The 9,978-nt window shown below is 40.7% G+C and overlaps 1 long non-coding RNA gene across 2 annotated transcripts; it reads left to right on the top strand.

Moving 5' to 3' along the window:
- The first annotated feature begins 495 nt into the window (after positions 1 to 495).
- Positions 496 to 9,670, top strand: LOC130378073 (uncharacterized). Of its 2 annotated transcripts, XR_008894469.1 has the most exons (3): positions 496 to 1,336; positions 3,210 to 3,287; positions 3,490 to 9,670. It is a non-coding gene; the product is annotated as an uncharacterized LOC130378073 (long non-coding RNA). The 2 variants fall into 2 exon arrangements; XR_008894468.1 differs by having other exon boundaries at positions 3,210 to 9,670.
- Positions 9,671 to 9,978: the final 308 nt, after the last annotated feature.

Here is a 9,978-nt window from a genome sequence, read left to right as displayed (position 1 = left end):
CAAAACAAAGGAAGCAAACAATTGACCACACATACCGGATAAAACAACCGCATTTGAAATATCAAGGCGGGAAAAAACTAAGCTACCACCGGCTCAAGCTAGGTTACGAGTTAATCAAAATCCACCCTTCCAACAGTTCAATTAAATTGTCTAAAGCACCAGAGTTTCTCCCGCATGCCTAAAAGCACGTCACAAAGCAGTGTGAACCACCACAGCCGTTCAAGGGCAACAAACAAGGGGTTAACATAAAAATCTAACGGAGAGAGACACAAACGGAACTCACCAGCTCCGTGCATCAGCGCTCACTGACGCTAGACACACAGGTGCAACGCCAAACCACTCCCCCGGGAAACAAAAGGCATGCCATACGGAACAACGAAATCAACTTACAACTAGGAACCAATATTTGGTGGAGTTCACAATAAAAAAGGTATGAACAATGATAAAAAAATAACACAAAATAAAATTAAATTTAGCTCGGCTACATATATTTGAAACAGCACATAATAACTTTCCACCCAGGAATGGGATTCGAACCCGGGTCTTTCACTCCACAGTCAGTGTGTTATCCCCTAGTCTACTCTAATCGATACCCTGCGTTGATCTATTACATACATATCGTACTATGCACAACTCCCGTAAACGATTGTAGCATCGATTGTGCTTTATTTTTTCATTAAATAATTAGGCGGTGACCAGCTGGCGTCGGACAAGGTTGGTTGGGTGTGCTTGAGTAACTCTAGGGGGTGATTATGTGGGATGGGGTTAGACACTCAAAGATTTCTATTGAGGTAGGCTGCCTTATGGATTGAGTCGGTTTCTTTTTTTTTTGCTCAAAGCTTCTCCACCGAGCCGCGGACCAGTCAAGTGATTAATTCAGGCAACGAACCAGTTGCTGCTTCGGACGTCACTTGTCACGTGTTTTTTTTTGCTCTGAAGCAGTGCTTCTTGGGAGTTGGTTTGAAGCACGTATCGAAGCTTCAGTGTCACACTGCCATCACTAGCGCTAGCTCTCTGAAGCCATTGTCAGACATGCAGTGAATACAAGTGCAGCTACCGTTTCAGTTTAGCAGACGACTGCCAAAACAATTAATGTTGCGGCGACCTACCGGGAAGTCTGCCTGCGAGTGGGTGCACTTCATGGCCTTACTGCGCATGCGCGCATCAGCGAGCGAACAGGTGGATGCAATTAGTCTAAAGGAGCAGCACGTGCCAGAGACAAGAGAAGAGACGTGAGCTTGTTCATTTGTTTGCAACGCGGCAGCAGAAGGAAGAGCTCTCGGACAAGCACAGAGTTAAAACCCATGGGAAAGGGGAAAAAGATCAGAGGCTACCGGTAAGCTCAGGTCTCTTTACTGGATTGAGTTGTAGGCTACTAATTTAAATGCTTGACAGGTTGGGTATGGGATTTGCGAAACGCCTGCAGATTTTGAAAATGCACAACTCAAATGGTCCTACCTAGGGTTGGGTATCGTTTGGGTTTTATCCGATACCGGTGCCTACTCGGTACTTTTCATACGGTTCCGGTGCTAAAACTGTACTTAAAAAAACGAATGCATGTATGCATGCATACACTTGCATGCATGATGCATGCATGCACGACTTGTTATGAGTTTCACATTAAGCAGAAAGTCATCGGACACTGAGTTGAATGGCAACGGTGTTTGCTAGGCTACTTGATATGCAAGATTTACGGTTGGCATTAAATCACTTATGTTAATTATTTATAATAATTAATATAAGTAATTTAATTTATAATAACTATTATATTACTGATAAATATCTTTAAAAAAAATAATTACAAATAATATTAATTACTCGCTGAAAGCAGGCAAGCACGCATCATGGCGCAACATTACTGCCAAAGCCATTAAGTAATGTAACTCAGGTGCGCAAGGCAGCCACAGGAGGAGACGCCAACATTGTTTTCAACCGTTCGGTACCGCGCTGCATTAATTCCCAAGTTTTGAAAAGAAAAAGTATTTGAAGCGAATAACGACTCTGTTTCTGATTTGTTTATTTGGTTTTGAACAGAAAGTTTTGGATGCATGCATCGGCTTTGAGTTTGTTTGTTACTTTAAAATTACATTTGCTCGCAACACACACACGCGCGCACGCACGCACGCGCACACGCGCACACACACGGCCTGAAATACCACGCCTCGCAGTCATGGACCTATAAAGAAAGTCGTAGTCGTACCATGCGTGTTTAGCGCAACATTGAAAAGGGTCCCGTCTGAAACAGTGTCGTGCAGCGCTGCGTTCCGAACGTTGTGTAATCAAATACACCGGTATGGCGCTGTATACAAAAATCATATCCTAACGAAAATACACACCGTTATTCAGTGTGAACCGGTATAGCGCCCAGCACTAACGCAAGTTGACGCCGCGAAACCATGGGGGCGGGGCAGGGGGCGTTAAAAAACGCCAGGCATCGTTATGAGGAACCGAAATGTGCGTTCTTATTCGATCTCGTTACAACCGTTTACGTCGGAACCGGTTCCCGACTGGAACCGAGTTTCGGTGCTCTCCTTCAACGTTGACTCTGACTCCACCCATTCCAAGTACCTGGACGCGCAATCATGCACGAGCGCGAACACAGATGCGGAAGAGCGAGCCAGGCTAGCGTAGGGTTTTCCTTCTCTTTGCTGGTGGTGGTGGGGATGGTGGCGTCTGGTCTGCCATGGAAATTGTCTTCTACTGCTAGGTCCAAATGTGGATTAACTAGTTCCAGTAGCTACCTACCGCAGGATAACAACAAACAGGAGCTTGCTCTGGGTCACGAGTACTGCACGAAGGGGTCGCGCGGGGCGCGGGGGAGGGGGAGTGCAGTACGACCGTTTGATTGACGTACTTGCTGTCCAATGCAACTCGGTTGCTCTGGAAATCATTGGGGTTTTTCGAGACCTGCCCGTTCCACAGATGATTGACTTGTTTAATTTTCATGTCAGTATTCTAACTCAGTGGCTGTAAGTGGGTTATGATAAGGATTTCGAGTAATTTTGCAAAAATGGCCAAAAAAAGCGAATTCCATACCCAACCTTTTATTTAAAAGTAGAAATGGCTTTCTGGCGTTCAATGGCATATTTTCTGTTTAAATACTTTTTGCCTAATTTAATATACTTACCTTTTGCCTGATTTAATGTACTTTTGTGTTTGATGGGAAACATTGATTTAATTTGCATTGTCCTATCTTTGTATGTTTAAAGGTTTTTCACCTCATCATATTCATCATGCTGGTCAATACTGGTCAAATAAAATGAAGATTGAGTGAAATCCTGTGTCTGGTAAAGTCCTTCCCGTTTCAAGTGTGGGAAGCCATGGTGTTAGAAATGCACTTGCCAATTAATGCTGGGCACATCCTTTGCTAAATCCCTTGAAGATGAAAGAATTGGGCTTTGCATCTCTATGCGAATAATACTGTAAGATAACACGTCCCATGCTGTATGGGTCTAAACGGCAACAATGCTAAACCTCTCCTATCCCCAGGCCTAGCAAGACGTGTGGCTAAACAGATCAAAGCCTGCCTATGCCTTGATTATTAGGTAGGGAGAAAATGCAGTTTTGAAATATTTACTCTATCTTAACACTTTTCTTTGTCTTCATGTTGACAGCAGGCGTTGTCTGGCACCAACTGTTTGACACCTAGGGGAAGATATTGTTGATATGCAACTTGAAATTATTCGTTGGAAAGGATTGTCATTTTTGGGTGACTATGACATTGCAGGTCTTAGGCTTATTGATATATTTTTCTCTTTTTCTTTCCTTTTTCGCATTGCGCTGTTTGCATGACATTAAATCCATTCATTTTTATTTTTTAAAAGCATTGGAGAAGAGCACCAGAGCTCATTCATTGAACGGTCACGCTCTGTGTGGTTCTTGTTGTCTTCTCTGTGGTTCTGCAGGAGGCACCTGACCAAACCGTCCCTGATCTTCAGCCACACGCTGGCGGAGATCAAAGCCATCTTCCCCGGGGGACTCTTCCAGGGAGACACCTTCCGCATCGTTCTGCTCGGAATATGATTCCCGGAGGAAAGGAAGGTAACGAGGGTGTGTGCGTGTGTGTGTGTGTGTGCGTGTAAGTGGTAATGCTTATTTTGCAAAGAGGGCAGTGACGCATGCTGTGCACCGACACATGCACACTAGGGCTGGGATAAACGATTATTTTTTAAACGATTAATCTATTCAATTCGATTATCGTTATCTCCCAATTAATTGACTAATAGCAATTTATACATTCAGATTTAAATATCTGAATGAAAAAACATGAATTCCTTAACATTGCAATGCATGTTTATTGCCTTAAATTGCAAAATAAAAGTGCAAAGTAATGCATTCTTAGAAGTCAGAGGTAGCATTCAATAAAAACTTGAAGCCTTAAACACAAAGGCCTTCCGTCCATCTCCATTTTGCAAAGACGACCTATCACGGAATCGTTTCCTTTAACATTAAAGAATGCCCATACTTTAGAGGAGCGAGTGTGAGGCGCCTTGACATGAAGGGTTTAAATGATTAAAGGTCTAAATGATTTGATATGAAAGGTTTAAATGATTAAAGGAGTAAATGATTTGATATGAAAGGTTTAAATGATTAAAGGTCTAAATGATTTGATATGAAAGGTTTAAATGATTAGAGGTCTACAGTGTTTCCCACAGACCAAGGACCAATGTGTGGTGCGTGGGGGGGGGCGGCGGCATCAGCGCACAAGTTTAGTTTTTACCTGAACTTTTGATTCTGTGACATTCAAGGAATGAATTGCAACAGACGACTAAAGCTGGAGGTCTTTATTTCAAGTACAAATAAACTCGAGACCTATCTGAACCAATATTTAAGTTTTTTAGGAAATATAAAATAAATGGTAACAATATACTACTAGGTACAACAAGGCAACTAACTAAAATAATGAATGCAATGCAAATATTGTCAGGGAGGGCAGCCGACTGAGGTCTAAGGACATGGAAGGCTCCTAGGATGTCCAGCTCCTGGAACCTCCTTTTCAGTTCTGTCTCCAGGCCAGTAATGTAGGGTTGGATGACATACAATGAACAGATCAGCACATTTTCTCCACCAGGAACAGAAGGATCAAAATTACTTTCCCTACTCTTATTTTTTTAAAGTTAAAATATACACTAATCTGTTTCCACCTCACCTGTTGTTTCAGCAACATTTTGTCTGCTGTCCTCCTGGCCTATATTAATCAGTATCTCTCCTGAACAGCCCGGCCCCTGAGAAGCACTGGGTTGTTCAGCACTGTTTGATGCCTAGGAACATTCGAAATAAATTGATTATATATTTAATAAACATTTACTAGCCACAGCCATTTGACTGTTCAACTTAATTTCAGACTAAGCTAACTACCTCCTCAAGCTGCTCCGTCTCGTCTGGACGAGGCCTTTTTTGGTACAGAATTTTTTTTTCAATACTCTGGTTTAAAGCAACAAACATTCAGAGTCAGAATAAAATAATATTAAGAATAGAATGTAATAAATGTTTTATTTTCTTTTTTTATATGGGCACCGTATATGCCTATCTAAACTATAACCGCATTTCATCTTAATCGCAGTGTTCGCTGCGTTACCAACGACATTGTCTATGATGACGGGGGCGGGATGTTCAATAACGTTGAGTTCATAAAGCTAATATTACTTTTTCTGAGTTAGCAAAAAATGTGAGCAGGTGTGTTAGACCACAGTATATCATACTATCCTTTGGTAAACTGCAAATGTCGCAGATCGTCTTCTCTGTGCCAAATATATTTTTCCATTGACCTCAAGCATTGCGCGTGGACAGGAGGAGCGGGCGAATCAGCCATCATTGAGTGTGCATGAAAAGGCCGATTTAGGGTCGTTTTAGACGCAGAGACGTAAGCACGTAATTTACACAAGGGACTTGTTTTAGACAAGTTTTGATTTACGGTTCCTTAAGGATTGCGTGTGTTGCAAGGGGATTCCTCCACCAGAACAGTAGGGGGAGCAACGAACGAATCTGTGGGCGTGGAAGTGGAAATCGCTGGCTTGTTTATATTTATGCACTTCCAGTATTTTCGGACGATAGTAGCAGTACTTAAGTTTAGGTTAGCAGTCTTTTTCCACACTCTGACGATGTTAAGGTTGAGTCGAAGACAGTTGAGGGAGCTGGAGCTGATAAGACTCCTGAAAGGATGTGGTTAGCTGGCCAATCACAGTCTTTGCGAGCTGCGTAGGGCCGTAGTGTTTTAGTGGCATAGTCAGGAATTTTGGGCGACGCACTTAAGCATGTAAGGGGGGATATTTTACCGCACAAGGGGGGTTATGTATCTTACGTGCTAACGCGTTACGTCTAAAACAGAGCATATATCGGCCTTTACTCCGAGTTTACATGCGGACACATCTGATCCGCATAGATGTGGAAGAACAGCTCAATCGGAATAGAAAAGTATCATATATATATACGCCTCAATCGGTTCGGAATAGAATTCCATGCGGAATAGAAGGGGTGGTGTAGTCCGCTATAAACACTTATTCCGATTAGTTTGGGGTTTAACTTGGAGCTGCTGCAGTAGTTCGCAATTGGTCCACTCCGTCTGTACTTTAATGCACACCGAACCTTACCGCTGTCAAGGAAAGTGGAATTATTGCCTGATTCACGTCTTTGTTATTATCACTCCGTAGTAGTTACAGTAGTCCGGTAACTTAACCCGTGTGTGTGTGTGTGTGTGTGTGTGTGTGTGTGTGTGTGTGTGTGTGTGTGTGTGTGTGTGTGTGTGTGTGTGTGTGTGTGTGTGTGTGTGTGTGTGTGTGTGTGTGTGTGTGTGTGTGTGTGTGTGTCAGGGAGAACGAGTGCAATGCGGAGATGAAAGGACGGAACGATTTTTAGATTTCAGTCGAGTTATAAAAAAAAAAGACAGAATGAATTTGTGGCGCTCGATGTTGATTCTGTGGCGCTGTCATGCCAAATTTGTACCGGCTGCCAAATTTGTACCGGGCGCGTCATCCATACGTAATCCATTCCAAACCTGCCTGGCAACAGATGATCGCGTTGTCCGTTGCCAGGCAACGGACGATCGCGTCGAATGACGTGAAAGGTTCACGGACATTCGCAAACCTTCTATCTAGCGATCCGTTATCTGTATTGTGCCATTTCGTCCTTGACCTGCTTTAAGCACTCAGTTTACTAGCTGAATTTGATTAAACAATTGAATATAATACAAATATATAAAGTAAAAACAAGTGTTATCTAGCGATCCGTTAACTGTATTATGTTATTTCGTCTTTGGCAACCAGAGCGCAAATGTTTTTTGAAACCTGCCCGGCAACGGACGACGCGATCATCTGCTGCCAGGCAGGTTTGGAATGGATTAGGTATGGATGACGCGCCGCGGCACACAATGGTCTATGTATGGGAAACACTGGTCTAAATGATTTGACATGAAAGGCTGAAATGATTAAAGGTCAAAATTATTTGACATGAAAGGTTTAAATGATTACATTTACATTTTTCATTTAGGGCATTTAGCAGACGCTTTTATCCAAAGCGACTTACAATAAGTACATTTGTCATAAGAAGTGCATCAATATATCGCTGTCGGTACAGAAAGGATGTTCATAGAACCAAGTGCAAGTACCACAATCGCTAGGTCAATTCCCCGTGTTACAGCCATGATAGCAGCTACTGCAGTTGCTACACAGTTAAGTACTACAATACAATACAATACAATACAGTAAACAATGGTGGCCAGAAGGGGGAGAGTAGCTATGCAGAGGTGGACTAAAGGTCTAAATGATTTGATATGAAAGGGTTAAATGATTAAGGGTCTAAATGATTTGATATGAAAGGTTCAAATGATTAAAGGTCTAAATGATTTGATATGAAAGGTTAAATGATTAAAGGTCTAAATGATTTGATATGAAAGGTTGAAATGATTAAAGGTCTAAATGATTTGATATGAAAGGTTAAATGATTAAAGGTCTAAATGATTTGATATGAAAGGTTCAAATGATTAAGGGTCTAAATGATTTGATATGAAAGGTTAAATGATTAAAGGTCTAAATGATTTGATATGAAAGGTTGAAATGATTAAAGGTCTAAATGATTTGATATGAAAGGTTAAATGATTAAAGGTCTAAATGATTTGATATGAAAGGTTCAAATGATTAAAGGTCTAAATGATTTGATATGAAAGGTTGAAATGATTAAAGGTCTAAATGATTTGATATGAAAGGTTAAATGATTAAAGGTCTAAATGATTTGATATGAAAGGTTGAAATGATTAAAGGTCTAAATGATTTGATATGAAAGGTTCAAATGATTAAAGGTCTAAATGATTTGACATGAAGGTTGAAATGATTAAAGGTCTAAATGATTTGACATGAAAGGTTGAAATAATTAAAGATCTAAATGATTTGATATGAAAGGGTTAAATTATTAAAGGTCTAAATGATTTGATATGAAAGGGTTAAATGATTAAAGGTCTAAATGATTTGACATGAAAGGTTGAAATGATTAAAGGTCTAAATGATTTGACATGAAAGGTTGAAATTATTAAAGGTCTAAATGATTTGGCATGAAATTATTACATTTACATTTAGGGCATTTAGCAGACGCTTTTATCGGTATCCGATACCGATATCCGATATTAAAATTGCTGTTACGGGCGATAACCGATATTTACCGATATCGATATTGGTATAAAAACAAGTCTCTATGATGATTTTGCATACTGAAGAACATGAATATGAAAAAGTTATCTTTCTTTATTTACCAAAACTTCGAAATACATTGTTTCTTCAACAAGTTACAGGGCATCCAAAACAAACACAAGTTACTAAGTGTTAGTTTTAGGCTACTTATACAACTTTACAACTTGTCAATATCTTGACAAGGTTTTATAACTTAAATCAAATTTGTCAGTATTCATGGAAACCAGATACTTGTCTAATAAATTAGAAAAAGTGTTTCAAGTTTAAGTAAATTTCAACTCAAATCTGTGAAATAGGCTAAGATATATCAAGGGAGGTTGGTTGTAGTCTTTTCACTCGGTTCTATCCCTACTGTTGATCCGGAGAACCGAGCGAAAAGACTACAACCAAATATAAACATATCAGGTTCCGGTTTCCGGTTCAATGGGATTACGGAACGCCAAATAAAACGCAACAGAAGCTGTATTTCGCTACGATGATGTATATAATGATTTGACACGGCATCCTCCGCGCATTACTTCGGCTTTGCAAGTACTGCATATTGCAATTCGAGTACCCTAATTTGAGACTGTAAAAAACATCCAAACCGCCGACATTGAATCTTTTCAGTTAAGGTGACAAACACTCCTGTACTGCCTCTCCGTGCGTCTCTGGCTGCGTCACTGACAATGTCACCTGACCAAACAAGCTGTGCATGGGCAAAAACACACAATGGCAACTAGACTAGGAAATAAATATCGGCTGTTAATATCGGACCAGTTTTACTTATCGGGCCGATGCCGAAATGTTAAATAATGACTAACATCGGCCGATAACTATATCACTGCCGATATATCATGCATCCCTAACAATAAGTACATTTGTCATAAGAAGTGCATCAATATATCGCTGTTGGTACAGAAAGGATGTTCATAGAACCAAGTGCAAGTACCACAATCGCTAGGTCAATCAATTCCCCGTGTTACAGCTAGTGGTGCCGAGATGATGCCTCATGAAACGTCAAAGCCTCTCAGCCAGATGAACCACCAAAGTGGTTCGTGCTCGAAGCTTCAAATTAGTACGCTAGGGACATCTAGTGGTGAATGAAATTATGACAACCCAACCCAAAATGTGATTTTTGCTTCGTGTGTCGATACATTAAATCATTTGAGAATTGAAGTCATTTCAGTGATACATGTGTGTGAGTGTGCCATTCATAAATGTCTCCAGAGCTCATGTTAGAAAATAAATCATTTGGCAAAAGAGTGTCTTATCAGCTACAGTACTACATTTAGCAGACGCTTTTATCCAAAGCATATTA

The sequence above is a fragment of the Gadus chalcogrammus genome, unplaced genomic scaffold (genome assembly GCF_026213295.1).
Source record: "Gadus chalcogrammus isolate NIFS_2021 unplaced genomic scaffold, NIFS_Gcha_1.0 GACHA065, whole genome shotgun sequence".
Taxonomy (NCBI): Eukaryota; Metazoa; Chordata; class Actinopteri; order Gadiformes; family Gadidae; genus Gadus; species Gadus chalcogrammus.
The sequence above is the reverse complement of the archived record's forward strand: the minus strand, read 5'-3'. Positions and strand labels throughout refer to the sequence as shown.